The sequence below is a fragment of the Lactuca saligna genome, chromosome 8 (assembly GCF_052625555.1).
Source record: "Lactuca saligna cultivar CGN05327 chromosome 8, ASM5262555v1, whole genome shotgun sequence".
Lineage (NCBI taxonomy): Eukaryota > Viridiplantae > Streptophyta > Magnoliopsida > Asterales > Asteraceae > Lactuca > Lactuca saligna.
Genome location: NC_136424.1, coordinates 232,800,401 through 232,808,068, shown reverse-complemented (window position 1 = coordinate 232,808,068; position 7,668 = coordinate 232,800,401).

Below are 7,668 nucleotides of genomic sequence, written 5' to 3'. Positions count from 1 at the left end.
TCGACTGATCAAGGAATGGTGGATGAATTTGCTAAGCTCATGACAAACAAATTTCAAATGAGCATGAATAGAGAGATTAATTTCTTTCTAGGTATTCAAGTCAAACAAATTCAGCAAGGGATATTCATTCATCAAGAGAAATACACCACTGAACTTTTGAAGAAATACTCTATGGACAACTGCTCCTCGGCTAAGGTTCCTATGGCCTTCGGATATAAGATCTCTGCTGATCCTTCTGGCGAATCTGTGGATCATAAGACTTATAGAGGTATCATTGGATCTCTAATGTATCTTACTGCAAGCCGACCGGTCATTGTCTTTGCAACTGGTCTATGTGCAAGATATCAGGCTGACCCAAAAAGTGTCACATATGACCGCAACCAAACAAATTCTCTGGTACCTAAAAGGAAGCAAATCTCTTGGTCTATGGTACCCCGCATGAAACGACTTCAGTCTTCAAGTGTTTACCGATGCGGATCATGCTGGATGCAAACTTGATAAAAAAAAAAGTACATCTGGTGGATGTCAATTTTTAGGAGGTAGACTTGTCAGCTGGTCCTCAAGAAAACGAAGATGTGTTTCATTATCTACCACATAAGCTGAATATGTGGCTGCAGCCAGCTGTTGTTCCCACGTCCTTTGGATGAAGTCACAGCTGTTGGAACTATGGATACAGAAGGCTACATATACTAATTTACTGTGATTCTGAAAGTGCTATAGCGATCTCTCACAATCCTATTCTTCACTCAAAGACCAAGCATATTGAACTACAGTATCACTTCATCGAAGACCACATTCTGAAAGGTAACATTGAACTCATCTTTGTCCCTACACATGAAGAGATTGTTGATGTGTTTACAAAAGCACTTGACTCTACCAAACGCAACTCTTTCTTACAAATGTTAGGAATGATGAATCCGGACCCTCAATTCTTCTTGAATTGATAGATACCGCAGACCATCTATGGTCTTCACTGCAGTCCTAATTAAAAGTTATTTATAATAAATGGTTATGGCATATGTTGTGTACCGTAGTCCATGAACCGCAACCATATATTATACTTATCTTTTATTGGTCCCCCTTGTTTGCTATTACTAATCTCTTTACAAGTAAACTTCTCAGTTTCCTCCGCTACAATCATCAGCAATGGCAAAGGATCAATCGGCAGGAATATGTCTATCCGCAGTTCAATCAAATGATTTTCACAAAAGAAAAAAATTAAACAAAAAAAAAACAAAAAATTAAAAAACTAGTGTGCTATTTAATGATACGTCATTAAATAAACCATTAAATAAAAAACATTCTTTGAAGAAAACTATCACAATCTCTTTTTCTAAAAAAAACTTGTGTCAGACCTATTTTAGGTATGATGACAAAATGATCATTTTTCCAAAAACACAACCTTAATTTGTCCTTTCCTTATACCCAGAACGTCCCATTTGTTCCCACTTCTTCTCCCCATCCACACGATAGGCAGACGTGATAATGCACGTCTGACTTTTCAATTAATGAACACCCTATTTGGAAAATCTCCTATATCTTTTTTAAACCGTTTCATCATATGTGGTTGAGATTTAATCCCAAATTCAAAGATTCCCTCCAAACAACCCCTTACTCTTATCCTCGTTTTACCTAGGGTAAAACCCAGTTACCACTCATCTTCTCACGTATATAAACCCTTCTTCTTTCCCATTACCACTTTACGCTTTCTGAATATTAAACCTTCAAAGATCTCAGTGTATTCTTCTCGCTTTCTCAAAACTTCTACAATGGTGAAATCAGGTGTCTCAAAGAAACAATCAAAAGCTTCTGAATCAGTAAACCCAACTGGTTCAGACTCTCCCACAATCGCATCCAGTAACTTCAGAGCCATCTTTGAAGAACACCTGTCTTACAATGCTCCTACAAAACTCCTCATCAAATATCTGAAAAATCACCCCTTGTTTGGTCCTTTTGATGCGTTCACAAATGTTATTCCACTTTCAACCCTCTACAAATGTGCTTTCTCTGCCTATCGCCCAATCGATAACCCTCAAGAAGTCCACCTAAACCTTATCAATGATTCCTTGATCAACATGACCAAAGAACAAATTATCAATGCCATTAACCTACTTGTTCATCCCTCCATTAAGTTCTTCACACCATCAATGGCAGACATCACCTCAGCATTGTATCAAATGGACTATTAGAAGAAGATCAAAGGCATTGGTGAATTTAAGAAGAACCAATTGCCTACGGTCTGGCAATTTGTATGTCACTTCGTCATCCGTAGTCTGTCCGGTAGAACCCGAGGCACGAATAACATGGGCTTCAAACTATTGGAACTGGTTTGGAGCATCTTTACAAGCCACGATGTGAATTATGCTCAGATCCTTTAGGATGAATTTCTGCAATATATTCCCAAGGAGAGCCCAAAGCAGAACCCGTCCGAGCTTACTTTTGCTAGGTTCTGGTCTCTCTGCAAATCAGACTTGCATGCGGATGCAAAGATTGATATGGGTGATGATATCAACTTCTTCGTCACCAAAGATTTAAAAAGGTACAACCCTTCCTCTGATCAAACTATTTTTGGTCCCATCCACAGACTCCCTACACATATTCTTTCTTCCCTTGGTCCTGAGACTGCTAATGTCTCAGACCACATTGAGGCTACGGAAGGTATTGACCCATACCTTCCTACCCCGCCTCCTCCATCCGCAGCCCTAAACTCGGAAGGTACCGCACTCCCTTCCTCCACAACTCTTTCAAATGTCTCTCAACGACGAAAGCACAAAGTTTCTTCTCTCCACGTTCCATGCAACATCAAAAAAATCAGGAACTTCCAAAAAGGATGCAACCGCACCCTCCAAACCCTCCAAGAAAAGGAAACCCCACCCGTAGTCACAATTGCAGAACCAAGTCATCATGACTCCAGCAGTCCTTCTGAAGAAGATAACCAACCAATATCAATCCTTAAGAAACGCAAACCTGATCCTTCTAGTCAAATGCATGACTGGACCGATACCTCTGCCTCTCAATAGGCTTTGGTAGTCCTTGGGATGCATGCACATCCACCCGACACTACCATCTTTTTCCTTTCAGACTCAGAAAATGAGTCTGATTCACAACAAATAGGAGACTCCCCTAGTGTTATCCCAAAAGGATGATACTGGTTCTCTCCCTAAAGTCTCCAGGGCCTCCCGACTGTATATTTTTTTTCTCCTGAGGAGTTAAACTCCATCCTATTGAATGTTACCCAAATTCTACAAACACCTTCCCAACCGCAGGGCACTTCTTCTGCCCATGCCAGAACTGAGTCGATGCCACACTTGACTACGGGTCAAGGAGACCAAGGAAGCTCAGGAAATCCTACTCTGCATACATCAGTAACAGGTGGTTTAGGCACGGTGAGCACAACTGTGCAAGGATCCGTGAACCCAAGGGACACCTTGGTGCGCTTTCAAGGAATTGACGGTGATGATTCTGGTGATTCATGGAGCAAGTATCAACCTACAACCGACGCTAAAGCAAAAAAAGTATGTTGCGTTCCGAAGGGATTTCCATGCCTTCAAGGATCAACAAGTGAAGCAACAACAACAGAAAGAGCGAGAAATACAAGCAGTGGCTAAGTATTGGGAAAATGCTATATACAATACCCATACCTTAGCCACAATTCTTAAAGTTCAAAACTGGATGGATCAGATGGCTGAAACTCTACAAAAGCATCAGGAAGAAACTACTACCCAACATACATCCAAAGTTCCTCTGACTCCCATTGTTGAAGAATTTCACGACGAAGGACCCGAAATCGAAATCAGCTCTGCTCCCACCTTTGGTGTTGATGACGATGATCTTCAAGAGGTAAACAAACCCTCTCCTTCCGATGATGATCTGATGATGTTTGATGAAGGTGAAGAATCAAGTGGTTCTCATCAGTCAGCCTCCAAACCTAAAAAGAAGAAGAAGATATTCCTAGACGGCAAGCCAAGGTCGATCAAATCCTGGCTGCGGTCAAGCCAACTCAACCGCAACCAGAAGATATTCCTAGACGGCAGTCGCTGATTGATAGGATTGAGCGACTGGAAGCATACGAGGGAATGGCTGCAAAGCGCATATCTTTGAAAGTTGAAATGAGGATTAGGTCCCTTGGAAATAATCGTCAAGCTGACCACAAAGCATTTCTTGCTACTGCTGAACGCCTCATCTCTGAGGTAACCGCAATCAAGACAGATCTTCAGGCAACCGTTATGGATCAAGCCTCCAACTCTGCAAAGCTGATTGATGAGATTCACATAGCCTATGAGTCTACAATCTCTATTCTTCATTCTACAATCAACAGGCTGTAGCGTTGTTTGACTTCGAATTTTCATGGTCCTGAGATTCTTCATCTCATCAAGGAGACCCACAAGCTACTTTTCAACCCCTCCATTCCCAGCAATCAATAAGTGGCCAAATCTGTTAATGCTAAATTCCAAGAAGTGTGTACCAAAGTTGATGGCCTTCGGAAATGGCTTAAGGAGTCTCCAGGTCTAAACTCTTCAAGAGGGGGAAGTGAAAAAGAAGACCATCAATCTGACAAGTCTGTCTCACAACATCAAACTCCCTTATCCCTACTGAAAAAGTTCCGACACCGCAACCTTCACCGCAACCATCCCATCACACTCCACCTCACCAATCTCCACTGTAAGTTAAAATCACTCCAGAGAAACCAAAGACTCCCCATCACTTCAAAAACCTTGCAGAGTTCATGTATTCTCCAAGCTCAGCAGACTCTCCTGTCACCTCCCAAAGAAAAAGAGACTGGAAGGCAGCCAAACTTGCAGAAGAAGTTTGGAGACTATGTGGCTTCGACACTGTCATGGATGAATCTCTGATAAACTCTTGGATCAATCTCCACCGAAGACTGCAAGATGAAGATTACACTCCTCATCTCACGTATGCGGAACCGCCTCTTGATGGTTACTGGGATGTTCCAATCTCGCCCAATGCCAGATACTTCACTGTATTTGAGCAGTTCGACCGAAGCCTTCCTGATGCCAAAAGACTGCTTATGGAGTTTGAGAGACTTAGTTAATTCTATGATAAGCATGCCTCTCCCATAGATCGTATGTGGTCCAACAACAGACCATCCACAGTCATAAACTACAAGGTTCGAAAGTTCATGAATGCAAAGTTCATCCAATATACCCTTACCAGAAGGGGACATGACTATGTTCGCTCCCAAGCGGACTTTCCCTGCATGAATCCAGAAGAAGTCTTTGTCATCGCTAAGGTGTTTCCGAATAAAGCAAAAAAGTACCCGAAGATGAATTGCATTTAAAAGGGCCAACAACTTCTTGAAGGAAACTGTCTGTGATTTTGCCAAGATTGATGCAGACATCCATCCCATCATTTCTAAGAAGATTGATCTACCACCGCTCGACCCCACACCAATGCCCACCGAAGGCTTTGAAAACAGATCATTGGGTGCAACCAACTTCCCTGGTCTTGGAATTATTTTCAAAAGGAAGACCGACAATGTTAAATACTTCATTCCTTTAACTGCCATGCATTGTCTCACCAAGAAGCAGCTTGACATCTGCCGGATTGCAGTTGAAAAATCCAAATTCACTACCTCAGTAGTCAAGTTCTAAATTTTGAGATGAATTACCTGGTTGGAGAATATCAGGAAGTTTTGGTGGATTTTGATCAAGTATCTTCAACTTGATAGATGATCAAAAATTAAAGAGGTCACTTAGTGGAAATTGTTGAATCAAAAAAGTGACCCTCTTAAACTTTAGCTACAGTAGCCACAAAGCCACCGCAGTCAAGCAATCTCCTTAACTATCATCATTGGAAGTCTTCAGTACCACAGTCTTTATTTAGTTTAATTTGTCTTTATTGTAAAACACTCTAATGTCTAGTATACCTTGCATAGCTACACTTAGAGTTGTAAACTCTTGTTTTCTTTATGAGTCTCTATAAATAGAACTCATTTCTCGTGTAATCAGTATGAAGAGAATCACTCATCCAATTCTAATACATATCTTAGAAGTTCTCTTTCTATCTTACTTACTCAATCTTCTTACTCTCATAATCAATCACCATCTCTCTTCGGAGAAAGTCTTTGTGACTTAATCACTAAGTTTGATCTCACTTACTAACTTGGTTTGAATGCATTCCTTGTTATGAATCATCTTAAGTGTTTACTTGAAATAACAATTATTGTCATTTACATTCCTTTACTTTTCCGCATCTAACTCACTAACTTCTAACGATTAATATTATTGTTGAGCTAACAGATCCTTCGAGATTAACTATTCTGCTATATACTTGTTTTAACGTTTGTTCAAGTGTGTCTCAATTTTTTTTTTGTCAACAAAACTGAAAAGGGAAAACGAAAAATAGAAAATGAAAACTGTTTCTCCATAAATAAATGCAACCTAAGTGTGTCTATCTTCATTTTTCCTTTTCTATTTGGGTGTATTTTCATTCGTATGTATTTGATTTCTAACAACAGACTCTAAATTGCATGCATTTAAGGAAATGAAATGAAAAAGAAAAAGTGATGCGACGCATATATACGATTAGTATTAAGAGACTTGAACTTCCATTAAAAAATTAAATGAAAGAGAAAAAAGTGATATATGTATCATCTAAATTAATGAAAGACTAAAATTATCAAGCTATCAATTTATATTGTAGAGACATTTGATTAGAGTAACCATTTTGCCAAATCTGAAAGTTAATAAGTGTACCCTTTTACCTAATGAGTCAAACCCTAGTCCATGAGGGTGCACCCAACCGGTTTATTAGGTAGGGGATAGGAGTATTCTTGAAGCCTTGCTAGATCCCACCATCGTTGGCCGCTGCATTTGTCACCAAAAAGAGATAAGGAAACTAGATTGTTGTAGTCTAGTTGCTATAGAATATGAGGCAACATAGGTGGTTAGATGTAGTAAAGGATTATGACTAAGAGATGCTTTATCACCCCGGAAAGGCCAATGTGGTGACTGCCGCGCTCAGTCACAAGGCGACGAGTGCACTTATTCGAGATCTATGTTTGAGGATGATGGTGATTACGCCACTATTGGACCGCTGCATTTGTCACCAAAAAGAGAGAATGATCCATTGTACTATTTGCACGGATCATAAGAGCTTGAGGTACTTGATAGATCAACCAAATTTGAATATGAGGCAACATAGGTGGTTAGATGTAGTAAAGGATTATGATTGGGAGATTCTTTATCACCCCGAAAAGGCCAATGTGGTGACTGACGCGATCAGTCACAAGTAGAGGTGGCAAAAATTGACACAACACGAAACCCAAGACGAACCCGACACGGAATAAACGGGTTTGGGTAAGATATTTCAACCCGTTTAAATAAACGGGTTGACACGACATGACACGAAAATTAAATGGGTAAGGTTAGGGTTGAGAATTTCAACTCGAATATGACTCGAAAATGACCCGTTTATTTATATGCAAGTTTGTTGAATTATTTAAATAAACTAGAAAGATACAAAACCAAAAGCATAAGTAAAAGAAAACCTTCGAATTGAATTGTTTTGTAATGTTGAAATGACTTAGCCATCTAGATCAAGATTTCATTTCAGTTTTTCCATTCTCTCCCAAACTACCCAGTCTCTTTCACCACTCTCACATCCTTATGACCTTGTCATCCACCTCCCTAACTCCCACTCTTTTAA